Source organism: Leucoraja erinacea, chromosome 29 (genome assembly GCF_028641065.1).
Source record: "Leucoraja erinacea ecotype New England chromosome 29, Leri_hhj_1, whole genome shotgun sequence".
Lineage (NCBI taxonomy): Eukaryota > Metazoa > Chordata > Chondrichthyes > Rajiformes > Rajidae > Leucoraja > Leucoraja erinaceus.
In genome coordinates, this window is record NC_073405.1 from 15,786,144 (window position 1) to 15,803,896 (window position 17,753).

Genomic DNA, 17,753 nt, shown 5'->3' on the forward strand with positions numbered 1-17,753 from the left:
GTGGCCCTTGTGGCCAAGGGGATCAGAGGGTATGGAGAGAAGGCAGGTACGGGATACTGAGTTGGATGATTAGCCATGATCATATTGAATGGCAGTGCAGGCTCGTAGGGCCGAATGGCCTACTGCTGCACCTATTTTTTCTATGTATCGATGTTTCTATGAACTAGTGTACGATACGATGTGATACGATAGAATGTGTAAGAAAGAACTGCAGATGCTGGTGTAGATCGAAGGTAGACACAAAATGCTGGAGTAACTCAGCGGGACAGGCATCATCTACGGAGAGAAGGAATGGGTGATGTTTTGGGTCGAGACCCTTCATCAGACAATACGATAGAACTTTATTTATCCCAGGAGGGAAATTGATTTGCTTACAGTCATAAAAACACAAAAAACATGAAACATGAAATTAAAGTGTTGAGTGGAAGGGCTTGGGGGGTGTGCAAAGATTGGGGGGGTGGGGGTGTCAGTCTCAGTCTACCCCATGACAGAAGGGGGAGGGGTTGTAAAGTTTGATAGCCACAGGGAAGGATGTCCTGCATCTTGTCTGTTGCAGTCTGTTGCTGAAGGTGCTCCTTAGGTTGACCAGTGTGTCATGAATGCTCTGCAGTTTCAGGAGCATCCTCCCCTCCAAGACCACCTCTCATGAATCCAACTCTGCCCCCAGGATGGAGCCAGCCTTCCTGATGAGTTTGTTGATCCTATTGGTGTCCGCATCCTTTGCCCTGCTGCCCCAGCACACGGCAGCGAAGAAGATTGCACTCGCTACCACCGATTGGTAGAACATCTGCAGAAATTGAAGGAACGGAACCTTCTCAAAAAGCACAGCCACGACGGGTGAACTGGTGAACTAGTGCACGGGTGATCAGTGGTCACCATGGAACTAGTGTGTGGGTGGGTGATCAATGGTCAGCGTGGACTCGGTGGGCTGAAGGGCCTGTTGTCATGCTGTATCTCTAAACTAAAAACAAAAATGAAGTGGGTGGGACAGGGTTGTTGTGGGATGGAATCAAGGATCCTTACATCAAGTTTAAGAAATTCATCCAAGTGTACCTTCCAGAGGACACCAGCTTGCCTCCTTGTTCTTGATAGGTTCACCAACATTCATGGCTCTCGGTGGAATGGGTCTCTGGGTGTTTGTGTCTGGACAGCATGGCTGAACCTACATATGTCACAGCTGTGAGCCTTTGCTGAACCTCCAGCGCTCATTTCATTCACCTCTATACTATAGCTCTTGGGTTTTGAGTTGGGCCTTGGCTTTCAGATACTTGTGAAGAGATTTATATGCCCCGAGGCACAGTGTCATTTCTAATCCATGTGTTTGTAGTTTATTAGGTCCTGGCTCTCCTGGTCTGTATCTTTAAACCTGATGGAGGGACAATGCTGATTATGGTAAGAGCAATCAGGTGCTGTAGTCACCCTGTATCTCCTGTTGGTTGGGAGTCGCCATGTTGTCAATGAGACATAGCCTGAGAAGAACTATCTCCTTCAACCTTCAATGCTGGTTCTTGCAAAAACCACATCATTTCCTTTGGTGGATGGGTCAAGGGTGAATGGCCACAGGCATGAATGAAAGGGGAGAGAATTGGGAAGTATTTTTTACGCGTTGTGCGGTTGGAATTTGTTACAGATCGCCTGCAGGTCTGGTGGAGGTAGGTTCCATTGTGGCCCACAAGAGGGAAGTGGATAAATATATGATGAAGAAAAAATTGCATGGCTATGGAGAAAAGATTGGTGTGAAAGGGGTGATGGTGAGTGATGGTATAACTGGAGAGGTACAAGAGAGTGCAGATGTTAGAATCTGGATGAAGGAAAGGAAACCTGATGGAGATTTAGGCAACAACTGTGGAGGGAAGTGGACATTCAACTTTTCAGTTCAAAACTTCATTTGGACTGAAAAAGTGGAGGGGGAATGACCCGCGAAAAGGTGGGGGGGGAATGGGTGGGGCAGAAACTGGCAAGCGATACAGTAAAAGTGGATACGGGTGGTCAGGGGTTGCCTGGTAGATGTGTCAGATGGGAGACGTAAAGATGGGGATAGCGACTGGGTGGTGACAAGTGGAGTCAACTAAAAGCTGCAGGTTCTGGAATTTGGAATAAAAACACATGAAGAGTGGAAGGGAGGGGTGGTGGCAATTGGAGAAAAGTAAAGGATGGGGAGGAGGGGCAGTGGGGAGGAGGGGGTTCCAATCAGAGAGCTGCTGTGGAGAGGGCTGTTGTGGGCATGAAAGGCTGAACAGCCCACTTCTGTGCTGCCACCATTCATTGATTCCATGATCTACACACACTGCGAGTGATCATAAACTCCAATAAAAGACACAATGCCACTCAGCAGATCAGGCAACATCTGAGGAGAACATGGATAGGTGACATTTCGGGTTGGGATGTCCTGATCCGAAACGTGGAGCCTGAAGAAGGGTCCTGACTCGAATCGTCACTAATCCATGTTCTCCTGAGACACTGTGAGGGGTTTGGAAAGAACTTTGTTGACAAAACACTGGAACTGATGTGTGAACCACAATATTTGCACACGCCAGAAACACTAAGTAAACCTTAATAGTGATTGGAATGGTGGAATTCCACTGTTGGAATGAATTGACCGTATCATTTTCACTGTCAGTGTGAGATGCACCGCCCCAGCTTTGACCCACTATTCAAGTTGTTGGCATGGACTCGGTGGGCCGAAGGGTCTATTCTCCCGCTGTGTCTCCAAAACTATAGTGTAGTGAGAATCTGCTGCAATTGGCATTGCTCAATGAACGAGAGGCGGAATTGGCAATGATATTTTAGATTTGATATATTTTTGCACTTCCTATTTTGTGTGAACTGCAACTCACTATTCTTGCGGCTTGTTAGTACCTTCCAGTTGGCAAGCAAACACACTGATGATATTTTAGATTTGATATATTTTTGCACTTCCTATTTTGAGTGAACTGCAACTCGCTATTCTTGCGGTTTCTTAGTACCCTCCAGTCAGCAGGAGAAAGAATATTGGACAAACAATTCAACTTTTAGCTGATAAATCAGGAAAGCAAAACTTGCTTGAACTGCTGAATCAACAGATGATACAGTGTGCCAGTCGGATTGCTGTTTGAATCTAACAGAAAGTGCTAAAGCTGATCAAGTAGCATCTTTGGAGGGAATTGCCAGACAATGTTTTGAGTCTGGACCATTCTTCGGACTGTCACTCACATTACATAAAGACCAGCCTTTCCACAGAAAGAGTGGAGGAGCAGGTGAAACAGGTCAGAAGAAGCATCCTGCCCTAAGATAGACAAACATGCTGGAGAACCTCAGCAGGTGAGGCAGCATCTATGGAGCAAAGGAAATAGGCGACGTTTCGGGTCGAGACCCTTCTTCAGCCGCACCCGCTGAGTTTCTCCAGCAGTTTTGTCTACCTTCGATTTTCCAGCATCTGCAGTTCCTTCTTAAACATCCTGACCCAAGATGTCACCAATCCTCTCCCTCCGCAAATGCTGCCTGACCCGCAGAGATTTTCCAACACTTTGGATTTTGCTTGAGATTCCAACTTCTCCAGTCTCTTGTATCTCCTAGTTACTGCCTGAGATGCTCTTAGTGCCAAAGGCAATGTTCCATCTGACTAGCATTGCTTGCTCCTTCACTCTCTTCATAGAAAGGCTGGTCTATATGTATCATGGGTGACAGTCCTTTCCAACCGGTCTTGAGAAGCTTTCAAGTTGGTCTGTTGTTGGGACTCACTTTTAACAGAGCCTGTGTTTCCTTTGTGGCAAGACATCCCACAGCATTGAACAATTAAGGAGATACCTTTAAGTTCTCACCACTCTCACAACAGCCCATTTGTGTACACATAAAACGTCCAAACCATCTGATAACGACCAGATAATCTGGTGACCTTGGTTGAACAAAGTGTTGGATGGGAAATCTGGAAAACACTTCCCTACTCTTCAATAGTGCTGTGAGATTTTAAATTGCAGACTGTTGTTGCTGTCTAGCCAATCACACCAGCCTCCTTCCCCACTTCATCTACATTTCATGCTTCCACTTCCACCCTGGTCATTCCCTCTACCCCCTTCTCCCCTCGACCCAGGTGGGTGGCTGGGAGTGGTTTGATGGATAAGAACTTTCCATGCTGCCTGACCCGCTGAGTATTTGCGGGAGTGCCCCGTTTCTCCAGGCCGGTGGGGGGGGGGGGGGGGGGGGGGGGGGGGGGGCGGGCTGTGGTGTCTGCAGTGCGGAGTCGGAGCCTTGCATCGTGGGACAGAGAGAGAGAGGGAGAGGGAGGGAGAGAGAGAGGGAGAGAGAGAGAGAGAGAGAGAGAGAGAGAGAGAGAGAGGAGAGAGAGAGGGGAGGGAGAGAGAGAGAGAGAGAGAGAGAGAGAGAGAGGGGGGGAGAGAGAGAGACAGAGGGAGAGGGAGAGATGGAGAGGGAGGGGGGGGAGGGGGGGGGGGGGGGGAGGAGGGGTGGTGGGGGATGGGGGTTAGTGAGATTGCAAAATTAAGGTAGGTTTTAGAGCAATTATATTTTCTCCTCCATATGAATAATATCAAACAATCGGAACTGCTTTCTTTTCCTTGACAACAATACTGAAAAAAATGTATTCCATAGTTTGCGACTTTCATTTTGCATCATATTTTTTAATATGCAAACACTAACACAGTCGAACAGTAACAGGCAATCAAATTAACACACAAAACATTTTCTGTAAAAAGGTTTTATATACTGCAAAAAAACTTACAGTATTTTATTTGCTGTGTGTGCGTACTCCTTATAACATTTTACATAACATTTTACAGTACAACTTGATTATTAAAACAAAGCAGCTTCAATTCTTGATTTAAAAAAATGTATACAACAATGACTCCAATCATCCCATTCCAACCACTCATTACTCTTGACTCACCCAACATTATTTCTGAAATATTTTGTCATAAATTTGGTGCAAAAATGCTCCAAAATAAGAGCATCTAAAACCCCTTAAGCGGGCCCTGGACTCCGGCCGCAAGGGTCTTTGAGCTTCGCGCTTGTAATATGCGCTGCGTGCTCTTATTTTACATAATATGTCTGTAATCCAGCCATGCCCCCCCCCCCCCCCCTTTTTTGAAAAGCTTCGTACGGGCCTCATGTATAATATTTTTGACACTGTCATAGGCCTTTCTTACATATGCTGTCACAACGCACTGTAGTCTCTAAACAACACTTCAGTCATTTTCCTTGCCCTCCATTTCAGAATATTAGCACTGGCAATAAATAAAAAGCGCAGCTTTCCAGCCCTTATCTCATTGGCCACGCTCGGCTGCACATCGGTGTCAATCTGGTGGACTCTTCCATCTTCCTCTCGTCGTGGGGGTGGAGGATTGGGAGGGACCTCACAAGTGGAATAGCCTAGGGCCTCTATTCACCTAAATCCGGCCCTGCTCCTGTGGCCTTCTGTCCTGCATCTTGGTGGAACCAGACTGTTGCTGAAAGTACTCCTCAGGTTGACCAGTGTGTCATGGAGTGGGTGAACTGTATTGTCCAAGATGCTCCGCAGTTTGAGAACTCCTGGGTGACAGATTTAATGTAAAACAAAAACTAAATTAGACTAAACTATTGGAGGAACTCAGGCAGGATCTGTGGCGGGAAAGGGCTGGTCGAGACCCTGCATCCGGCTGAGGTTGTAGAGGGAAGATAGCCAGAATGACGATGTGAGGATGTGATTATCCAAAATGCCCTACACCATTCCTGCTTTCTCCCCATATCCCTGGATTCTGTTAGCCCTAAGAGCCATATCTAACTCTCTCTTAAATACATCCAGTAAATTGGCCTCCACTGCCTTCTGTGGCAGAGAATTCCACAGATTTACAACTCTCTGGGTGAAAACAGTTTTCCTCATCTCAGACCTAAATGGCCTATCCCTTATTCTTAAACTGTGACCCCTGGTTCTGGACTCCCGCAACATCGGGAACATTTTTCCTGAATCTAGCCTTCCAAATCCCTTAAGAATTTTATATGTTACTAGATCAAGTGGGACCCGTTGGGCCCCGTTCCCCCAACACAATAATCCACCACTCACCCATTGTCCAAATGTAACCCGTTTCCCCAACGCAATATTACAACACTCACCCATAGCCCCCAACTGCGCAGGGGCTGCTCATTTCGCCTTATTCACACTCCCTCATTTTAAACTTTAAAAAAAATTCAGTATTTTGTGACTTTAAGAAAAATGCATCTGCTGCTGGAGCTTGCAGGACTAGGTGTACTTGGATAGCAACAATGTTGCGAGCAGGGCCACAATCCCATTATGATGTCATTGGCAGCGAATGTAAATGAGATCCCATTGTGATTGGAGGACTGTGAGATACCATTGTGATGTCATCACTGGAAGCTGCCAGAAAAATCTCAAAGCAGAGTCACAGTTATTCTTCCCAAAGTTGGGTTTTTTAAACCTTTAAATATCAATAACTCGTGAAATATAACATCAAATCTGAAGGAAACTTGACAAGATCGACGACAGGAAAAAGCTGAGTAAGGTTCTGCAAATATTTTAGCACTGTACCGTTTTAGCGTAGATACAATCTATGCACACACGCGCGCGCGCACGCACACACACACGTGCACGCACGCACACACACACACACACACACACACACACACACACACACACACACACACACACACACACACACACACACACACACACACACGCACGCACACACTCACGCACACAGACACACACATAGAAACAAGACGAGACTTGTAATAGTATATAGATAAAGATCATTGCCAGATGGAGGTGGAGGTGGAAGATGAACAAGACTTGATAACAAGGAGGAAGGATGGACAAAGGGAGAGTTCCTGGGAGACTGATGGTACTGGAAAAGGAACATGGGGGCAGAAACAATCATCATTCTTTTGCATCCACGGATGATGCTTGACTTGCTGACTTCCTCCGGCAGTATATTTCACGGGCCAGATCCCAGCATCTACAGTCTCTTGTGTCTCCAGATCAAAATGGTTCCCTCTGTGCTCTCACTCCAGGGAGAAGGAGTGAGAAGACCCAGTTACCTGTGCTGAACCCATGCTTGTCCATAGGCAGGGCCAAACATCTACGACCTTTGGACTGAACTAGAGGGTAATCGACTGAGGAAGCAATCCCACTCAGGTCAGAAGGCTGTGACTTTATATCCCTCCAGGCACCCAGGATGGAGAATGTGACCTAACTCAGCAATGCAATAGTAAGTGATACCAGGAAGAGCTGCATAGGCTGAGGTGCTGCCTTCCTGGTGAAATGTTAAACAAGGGCTGATAACGAGCAGCAGCTCACATCCTGTGAGCACGTTTTCTCACACTTTTCACTCTCAGTGGTGAAAGGATCACAGGTCACTGGCGCGCCATGCGCTACTCACGCATGCACTGGGGGTTTTGATAAATGCTGTCAGATAAAAAGTGGTTAACGCCATTACCTATGATCAGAAAATAAAGATGATGGCAGGGTGTGATAGATCTGTACCCAGAAATACTGTAACTGAACTTCCTCCAATGTTTGCTTAGCCATTTTTCCAGATGGATGCTCAGAGGTGGCTGCTTCATCTGATTTATTCCATTCTCTTCCTTCAGTGATACGCTTCCATGGGATTCATTCCACCAGAGGCAGAGGCTTGACTAGGCAGGTATGAGGACATTAGATGGCATTGTGGTGGATGGCAACTCTCAATCACACCAATGCCAATTCTATGCTGTTCATTGAAGGGTTATTGCCCTTACCTTCGGTAACGCAGAGAAACCAGTGGACAGCGTGATCAATGGACAGAATAACCAATACCAACGTAACCATGTACAGAGGAGCCAATGGGCAGAGTAATCAATGGGCAGATAAACCAATGGACAGAGCAGCCAATGGGCAGACAAACTAATGGACGGAGCAACCAATGAAGAGAATAGCCAATGGGTGGAGTAGCCAATGGACAGAGAAGCCAATGGACAGAGAAGTCACTGAAGAGAATAGCCAATGACAGAGTAGCCAATGACAGAGGAGCCAATGACAGAGTAGCCAATGGACAGAGTAACCAAATGACAGAGAAGCCAATGGATGAAACAATGGATAGACAGTAGCTATAGACAGTGAGCAGTAAAGAGAGTAGCTATGTGCAAAATAGCCAATGGCTGAACGAATGGCTGGGAGATTGAGAAGAAAATTCAAGAGCCTGGTAACTGACGGCATGGCTGCTGGTAGAGAGTCACCATGTCTGGAGATGTTCAGCGGTTAAAGGAGTGCAGTCATTTTCAGCGGTGAAGAAGTTACAAAGACAGTAAGGGGAAAGCTACATAGGGGTTTGAAGCAACCGAGAGAGACCTTCATTTAAGATTAATGAAGTGATGTGCAAATGGAATCCTGGCAGCAGATTTTTGGGCGAACTCAAAAGTATTGGGTAGGAAGAAGCGGAGAGTCGGGAGGAGAACAGAGTGCTCTGGTTGAGAGAATGGATGAGAGTCTCAGTACAAGGCCCTGAGGTCCAATGGAACACAAAGATTGTGAACCTTCAGGCAGAAGGCGGGGAGAGAGGGGGTGCTGCTGATGGTTATGGAAGATGGATGATGGCACCATGATAATGAGTAGGTCATCCACACTTAGTGAAGTTTACCTGAGGCTAGAATATTGGCCGGTAAGACACACACAATCTTCAAACCGTATGATTGGTTCCACCATCCACCTGGGAGATCAGGAAGGGTGCATGCTAACACTTCATTAGATTTGCAGTGCAACTTTTTTCCAAGAAAGGCAATGGCGTTTCCCATGTGGGTTTATACATCTATTTTTGCGTTCTCTGTGCTTGTGAGCTTCGTCCATGGCAGAGAGGGAAACGAGCCAGCGAGTGATTGCATGGGTTGTTCTGTTTGAAGAGCTGGCTGTTTTTTTTTTAGTTGAGAGATACAGTGCAAAAACAGGCCCTTCGGCCCACCAAGTCCACGCCGACCAGCATCTCCATGCTTGAGCACAGTCCTACACACTAGGAACTATTTTACAATTTTTACCAAAGCCAATTAACCTATAAACTTGCATGTCTTTGGAATGCGGGAGGAAACCTGGAGAAAACCCACAAGATCACAGGGTGAACATACAGACATCATACAGGCAGTACCCTTAGTCAGATCGAACCGTGTTTTCTGGCAATGTTTTTTTCAGGCCAGGCCAGTGGTAGGTGCATGGGGGAAAGCTGAAGAACGTGGATGTCGCAAACAAACATGACTGAGAGCAACAGTAGAAACAAAGAATTGAAGAAGGCTCCCAACCCAAAACATCAGCCATCCTTTTTTTCCAAAGATGCTGCCCGACCTGCTGTGTTAAGGGCCTGTCCCACCAGCATGCGACTGCATGCGTCTAGCGCGACCTAACGTGGTCGCTTGAGCCGTACGGCCTTGCGGGGCCGGTCCCACTTCGAACGCCGGAGCCGTATGGAGCTGTGCGGGGCTGGTTCTGACATCGCGCGGGGCTCCGAAAAACTGACACTGTCAAAAAATTCCACGCGGCAACGGCCTGTCGGCCCGCAGCCGCATTGAGGCCGTACGCAATGCCTCGACGGTCGTACACAGCGTCTCAACGCCGTATGCAGCGTCTTGACGCCATATGCAGCATCTTAATGCCATACGCAGCGTCTTGACGGCGTACGCCTAGCGCCACCGCGCGTGGCGTTGCGTGATGACGTCACAGCCCGACGCCGTGCGACGTACAAATTCAGTCGGCCGCCTCCTGCCCCAGCTGATTGGTGAGTATGATGTCGGGACCACCAGACGGCTCCGCGGTTCGAAGTGGGACCGGCCCCGCAAGGCCAGACGCCTCAAGCCACCATGTTTGGTCGTGCTAGACGCATGCAATCGCATGCTGGTGGGACAGGCCCTTTACTCTAGCACTTTGTGTCTATCTTTGAGAGCAGCTGTTGATTAGTGAGGAATGGATCTGGTGCTTGGGGCTAAAGGTGTTGCACTATCAATTAAGAACATTGCCCGGCAACACATTAGAGTTACTCATACATTCTGAAACAACAAGGCCATGAAGTGTTACGCACAAGGCAGCCTAGAGCCTCCAATGAACCCTCCCTCACAAAGCCATTTTTGGCTGTACAGAGCTTCAGTGAGTTCTATGGCACGCCTACGTGGATTGTCACCTTGTCGTGGTGGTGGGGAAGCTTGTGTGGTCTTGAGATCCTAAGAGCGATGCCTTCTGGAGCTATGCTCCTGGTAGGGTCACCCATGGCGGCAAGGTCGAGGGGGAGGTCTCTGACAAAGAGCAATCCAACCAAGACCTCAACGGTGGGACAGGCGGAGGATGATGGCTGACTTTAGTGGAGTGACACAACAGCTGGGAAGGCGGATGAAGGCTGCAGTAGAAAAGGGTCTTCGGCCGTCTTGGACTCCATGCCACTGGATCCTGACCCAGATCTGTCAAGGACCGTGTGGTGGCTGTCTGTGCACCAGTCTCCCCACGTTAAACAAAGTCACGCACAGGCGTCGTTTCGAGTGACCACCGATGATGACTCCTGCACCGTAGAATGCACCAGTCGATGGCATTTACTTGTTGTCATCTCCTTAACCTGGAAAACCAACCAGTGGAACTAGCATTAACCACAAGCCCAATGATGGCGGGGCTGGCTCCTTGCCCTCTGTGAATGGGCGAACACCAAGGAACCCTTTTACTGAAGGCACAATCTTACCTTGGGATGGGGATGTGGGAGAATGCATGGCAGTCTCAGGGAGTGGCACAGGTTGGCATCCCTGACAGAGGGGATGAGATTGCACTTTCTGGGTGGGCACATGTGGGCAGGAGTGTTTGAAACACTGCTTGTCTGGAGGGACAGTGAAGTTGGAGTGACAAGGCCTGCAGTCATGTCGTTCTGCCACGCCAGTGAAAAAGCTCCCCGTCACAAACCTTCACAAGAGCTTTGTAAAGTTTCCTCACGGTATTTAGCAGCTCTTCCCATTTGAAAAAGACAAAAGCTTTTCCACATGTTAAAACAGGAAGGGGATGTTTCTGCTTCAAGATGATAAGAAAATATTTGACTGTATTTCTCAACACCGAGTCGCTTGAGACTTACTGTAACTTGTGCTCGTGTTACCCAATCCGTGTGACCCTTTCCACATTCAGCTCCGAAACCTGTCACATCAGCAGATTCTTGACTGGCAAAACTCTGTGGGACGGGAAGTATTCAAGGAAAGATGCTATCTCCAAGTATCTGTCTTAATACAATCTAAAACAAAAGAAAGGAGAGAGAGAGAGAAAGCGAGATTTTAATTATGCATTGGGGTCAATCCCCAGAACGCCTCAACATCTGTTAACCCCCCTCCTCCCCTCCCCCACTCCCGAGGGACTATCTGAACCTTGCTTTCTCTTTGCACAGCAAGATCCCACAATGGGATAACAACTGTAAAATGTGAACAACAGGTGCTGCTGGAGGGAAATAATCCAGAACACTGGTGCCTGAGTCCATGATTTTCATCACACCAGCTCAATGGAGTCTTTTACAACTAGGAAAGTAGGCTGTGTCCCAACTTAATGTCCCCATCCGTATCACAGGACCTGTTAATGCAACAGTACTGCTCTGGGCCCGCAGCTTAGACTATGTGTTCAGATCTCCGGAGTGGGACTTGAATTCACAACCACCCAACCTGAGATTGCCACTCATAGAGACAAGGCTGACAGCTGGAAGGAAGCTCTCTGCATGATTATTCCTCCGCTTTGCAAGTAGCCTGATATTTCCCAGAAGTGGTAGTTCTTGCCAGCTCTGTTTCCACATGTTGGAAACCTTCCAGATTCTCACCTGTCTGTCGAGTTACAATGAACATGAGTTCAAATCCCTCAGTAGCAGTTTAAATCCAGTTAATAAATCTGGAAATCAAAAGCCGGTGTCCATGAAAGTGCCTGTGATTCTAGAAGGTAGATCATTGTAAAAACCAGGCGAGTCCACTGCTATTCTGCAGGGAAGCAGCATGTGGCTGGAAATTCCATAGCACACCACGTTTCTCAGTGATGCAATTGAGAATCGATTTTTCCGTGCCTGAAACATAATCAGAACCATTTCCAGGTCGTTTCACGTCACTCGGAAAATTCGGATGGGGCCTGCACTGTGTGTTTTCGGTTTTATTCCAACTAGGTCAGTGCCAAGAATGTAGTCAATCGCAACCAGACATAGGAAGCTGCAAGAACAGCCGCATTTTATTTATTGTCCTCTCTCTAACTGCTCCGCACACGTGCGCATGCTTTACTTGTCCACCATACTGCAATGATAAAGGGGTTCACATATTCACACTATCTAGTAATTTATGTGCTTAATCTTCTAATGGAGCCTGTTGCCTCGGTATCTTACCCAGTTCTTCACAATACTGGTGTCGCTGTTTTATTTAGTACCATCGGGTCTCGTGCTGTTTCTTCCAGCATCCACTGGAACAAGGTCTGCTACACACTATTGGCCATGTAACACTCGGATATTCTCTTCCTGACCTCTCACGGGCATGAAATTATCCACTTTTACGATCATATGCAAGATTTCATCTCCTACTTACACAAGACACCACGCTGCCTTTCATACTTTCACTGTCACTCCATCACCCGTTTACTAACTTCGGATTAGCCAGGTGGTGTTAACGTACAAACTCCATCAGGTTGTTTGAATTGTTTGTCTCTTGAGTCATAATTTCATTCCTGACTCAACTGCCTCTCTATAACGCTCCCCTGATATTTGGTTGAACTAACCTCAAACATGTTCTGACTCTTCCCCTCATTAGGAGCTCAGCAGGAGTTCGACCTGTTGTGTATCACTTCTCAGTTTATCAGCAGTAACAACAGAAAATGCTGAAACATTCAAGAAGGATTTTGGACCTGAAACCTTTAAGAGCCTGTCCCATTTATGCCCCTGTCAAAGAAACATAGAAAATAGGTGCATAAGTAGGCCATTCGGCCCTTCGAGCCTGCACCACCATTCAATATGATCATGGCTGATCATCCAGTTCTTCACAATACTGTCCCACTTAGGAAACCTGAACGGAAACCTCTGGATACTTTGCGCTCCACCCAAGGTTTCCATGCGGTTCCCGGAGGTTGCAGGTGGTTGCCGGAGGTTGCAGGTAGTGGAAGTAGGTAGGGAGACTGACAAAAACCTCCGGGAATCTCCGGGAACCGCACGGAAACCTTGGGTGGGGCGCATAGTCTCCAGAAGTTTCTGTTCAGGTTTCCTAAGTGGGACAGGGGCATGAGGAGACCTCCACCGCGACCTCTGGTGACCTACAACCTCCTACGACCTTCCACGACTATGTGTACGACCTCCTACGACTATGTTGAAGACTGGCTTCGACCAAGTAAGACTGGCTTCGACCAAGTACGTTTTACTCGAGGATGGTCTCTGGCAAATTGGTCCGTGAATGAGCACGGCCCCCTTCCACCTCAGAGCACCACCAACAACGACCAGTGACGAGTGTCTACAGCTCAAATGATCACCTGATAAAATGATGTCATGTCTGCATTTTTTTCTCACTAAAAAATGCCTCCCAGGTTTTTTTTTTAAATCATTCTGAACCATGCAAGCAAGGAAGGAACTAGTTTGGAGGATGTTAGTAAAAATACAACTACTGCTGTTTGCAGTAGCCCTTTTGCTTCAGCAGCCTTTTAAGAAAGGCAGAAGGGGGAGAGCAAGGGTGAAGAGGAAGCACAAGAAGAGGTCTCAATGGGTGAATGGAGATGATGTGATGGACTGTCCCAGTACACCAGATGACTGGAAGATAGTGGCGCTGGGCTTTGACAAAAGATGGAACTTTAAGCACACATGTGGGGCAGTGGATGGCAAGCATGCCATTCTTGTCCCTGTCCCTGTACCCCTCATTTTCCTTTTCGTACAAGGTGGCATTCTGCTGGAACCATTCCCCAAGGTCCCCCTACTGTTACGTGACTGTAAGGAAAATCCTGCAAGGTCCCCTTACTTGGCAGTAAGGAAAATCCATTTTGTTGTCTCTTATGAGCTAATGACAATAAATTGAATACAAAAAAAAATTAAGTTTCAGGACTGGTGTAATTGCAATTTCTTTCACAATCCATTCTGCTTTCTCAGCTGCACCAGTTGGCGTTGGATGAAATAAGAGTGTTCCCAAAAATAGATCACCATCTCCATCTTCCTCCGTGTCTGGTCTCTCTGTCTTTCACCTTTTGTACAGTTTCACTGAAGTCCAGCAACTCATCTGCTGAAGCATGTGACAACTCTCAACAAACTGAGGCAATCAGCTTGACCATGTCAGATTTGGTCAGAACCTACTTCTATATTGTGACCTCAGCATTTCTCTCTCCACGGATGCTGCCTGATTTGCTGTTCACGCTAGGTTTGCTGCACGTGTGGTATCCGGGTGAACTGTCACAGTCTCTCCTCCCCAGCAAAAGATCCCTTTTCCTGTTCTTGGCCCCCAATTCTATTTTCAACTCTTCTTCAGCAAGCGGTGAGGTGACTTCAGTACTGGTGCAGAATCTGCTGAACCAAGTCTCGGAGTGTATCTGGACCACTTCCACTTTTCCTTAGCTTCATCAGTGCTTCCACTAGTTGCGAACAATTCATGTTTGCATCATCAGAATGATCATTGATCTGGAACAGTAAGTTCATAAATTCATAATAAGTTCATGTTATCGGTAGAACACCTTCTTTCCTCATACAGACTGATCTGATCTGCTACGTATTTCCATTTTCTCTGTATTTATTTATAGTTATTTTATATCTTGAACTGAATTTGTCTACTGATGCATCACCTCAGCCCCTTTCTCCCTCACTCTGCTTATCATTGACCTCAGATTGACACTTTCCCCTTTTCTCTTCTCCTTTATCTTTATAACCTTATCCCAACCTGCTCACCACCTTTATCAATTTAAGCCGTCTATCTCCTGGGATTTCTGACTCACCGGGACACTGGTCGGGGCCTGTTTAAGTGGAGCCTGCCCCAACAGAGAACTTCCTTCTTTCCCAGCACCGAAGCATGGGGATCAATGTTGGATTAATGTAAATAGGAGGATTGATGGTCAGCATAGACGTGGTGGGCTGAAGGGCCTGATTAGACACTGCACGACTCCATAACTTTGTCAGTGCCCTATGAATTGAAACCCTTTGCTCACAACCTTGAACCCTTGTGTTCAAATCTGTGACATTTCACACGTGGGATTATTATGCATCGCACACAGAGAATGGGGGCGTCTGGATGAATGTCATCCCCCCATTGACAGTGTCACGAGGTACCACCTATCTCCCACTCCTGGGACATGGCCCCTGTAAGCCATGCCCTCTAGTCTTTGACATTTCCATCCTGGGAAAAGGTTCTGACTGTCAATGCCTCTCGTAATTTTATATATTTTCTCTCAGGTCTCCCTGCAGCCTCCGATGCTGCAGGGAAAACAAACCAAGTTTATCCGATCTCTCCTTATAGCTAATACCCTCGAATCCAGGCAGCATTCTGGTAAACCTCTTCTGAACCTTCTCCAACTCCTCCACATCCTTCCTGTAATGGGGCGACCAGAAATGTACACATTATTCCAAATGCGGCCTAACCGAAGCTTAATAAAACTGCAATATTGATTCCCGACTCTTATCCTCAATGCCCCGACCGATGTGGGTAAGCAAATCATACTCTTTATTTTGTAAAAAAACACGGAACTGAAGATATTGGTTAACACAAAAGGACACAATGTGCTGGAGTAACTCCGTGGGTCAGGGTTTGAGAACATGGATAGATGACGTTTCAAGTCGGGATACTTCAGTTTGAAGAAGGGTCCCGACACAAAGATGTTGAGTTATCCGGTACTTTGTGACTTTTCATACTCCTGTTTTACTTGATCTACTTGTATTAATAATATATAATCTTATTTATATAGCACATTTTTAGTCAACTTGCATTGACCCCAAAGTGCTTCACATAATTACATTACATTCACACACAGGCAAAGGTGGGTGAAGTGTCTTGCCCCAAGGACACAACGACAGTATGCACTCCAAGCGGGATTCGAACCGGCTACCTTCCGGTCGCCAGCCGAACACTTAGCCCATTGCGCCATCTGTCGTCCCACGACGTCCCACGTTGCCATTTTCCGGGAGCTATGAACTTGGACCCCAAGATCCCTTTGCCAGGATGATCCCAGGTCTGATTCCTGGGGGGAATGTGTGTGACCCATTGTGTCGAACTCTGCGTGCTGCAATTCCTTCTACAGGCCGAGTTGACATCCCTGATTTATCGGCCCTTTGGTTTGCTCAGTCTATGTGCTCAGAATCCTCAACCCCACATGACTGCCTCATCAAGGAGCCATGAACTACTCACAGAGTGGAGCACTCTTCCCTCCGGCCACCATAGCAGTCGAACATGGCGCTAAACAAATGCAGAGGCCACGCCTTCCTTCTCTGGCGCCGGGGTTAGCATTGGGCCGATGGAGGCAACCTTCCCCTCCCACCGACCCTTCCAGCCCAGGAGTCCACACTCCTGCTGCGAGTGGATGAGGCGCTGAGTGGAAGATGGGTGGTGGGTGATGGGGAGAGACATCTGCAGAAAACCCGGGGAGGAAGTGGGAGTGGGCACCCAGAGGGTATTTTGAGAGGTGGACAATTCTGCCCCCTGTGACTGGAGGCCGGTACTGCAGTCACCAGGTCATGTGAAACATTCAAGACAGTGATGTGCTGGAGGCTAGAGTATGGCATAGGGCAGCACACAGAACCCTATACAACTACACAGTCTGCAGAATGCACAGACATATATGCTTGGTTGCATGTGCATGCACACACACACACGCACACACACACACACACACACACACACACACACACACACACACACACACACACACACACACATACACACACACGCACACGCATAAGGTTGTGGAAGCCAAGTCAATAATCTTTAGGGAAGAGAGTGATAGGTTCTTCATTAGTACGGGTGTCAGGGGTTATGGGGAGAAGGCCGGAGAATGGGGTTGAGAGAGAAAGATAAATCAGTCATGATTGAATGGCGGAGTAGAATGATGGTCCGTATGGCCTAATTCTGCTCCTATCATTTAGGAACTTATAAACAGTACATACACTCACAAGCAGAGACACATACAATGGCATACATCTTAGCAACACACAGATATGTACATGAATATGCACACACACACACACATCACAACGTAAAGACACAAAACAGACGTATGTGCACACCCATGCATGTGGATATGCATCCATAGAAGCGTACACACATGCACACACGCGCACACACACACACACACACACACACACATATTTGCACACTTAAAGCTCACAGTGAAACTTAAAATACTGCTGCCTGTTTGTTCTGACCCAGAGGAACTGTCAGTTTACGTGTGGAACAGGATGTGAATAAGATCAAAAAACACTGTGAACTGACAGTTGCTGCAAAAGCAAAGTGTTTTGATTATTTCACTTCTGGCAGAATGTTTCGGTTAGCAGGGTCTGTGTGTAATCGGAATTTATCTCTAGTAATCCATGCTCACTGTGCTCTTAGTTATTTCCTGCCGTCTCACTTCCTCCTCCAAACTTTAGTCATGTCCGTTAAACTGCCACTAACTCAGCAGTTACTGGTGATCTTATTAACAAAAGCAACAAGACCAAGTGCTGATCAGCAGTTTCGGGCGTCCCAGTGTTGAACAGAGTGCAGTGCCTTGTGGGACAAGGAGGACTAAAGTCTGTGAAGGTTGAATTGGGAATGGGAAGAGCTGATGGCATCTCACAGATGCAAGGATCTTGTTGAATGGGGGGCTGGGGAGGAGG

The 17,753-nt window shown here is 47.2% G+C and overlaps 1 long non-coding RNA gene across 1 annotated transcript; it reads right to left on the bottom strand.

Annotated features, from left to right (window-relative positions):
• Window positions 1–14,000: 14,000 nt before the first annotated feature.
• LOC129710945 (uncharacterized) lies at window positions 14,001–17,216 on the bottom strand. Its single transcript, XR_008725761.1, has 2 exons — window positions 16,291–17,216; window positions 14,001–14,576 (listed from the first exon to the last, which is right to left on the bottom strand). It is a non-coding gene; the product is annotated as an uncharacterized LOC129710945 (long non-coding RNA).
• Between the last annotated feature and the right edge of the window lie 537 nt (window positions 17,217–17,753).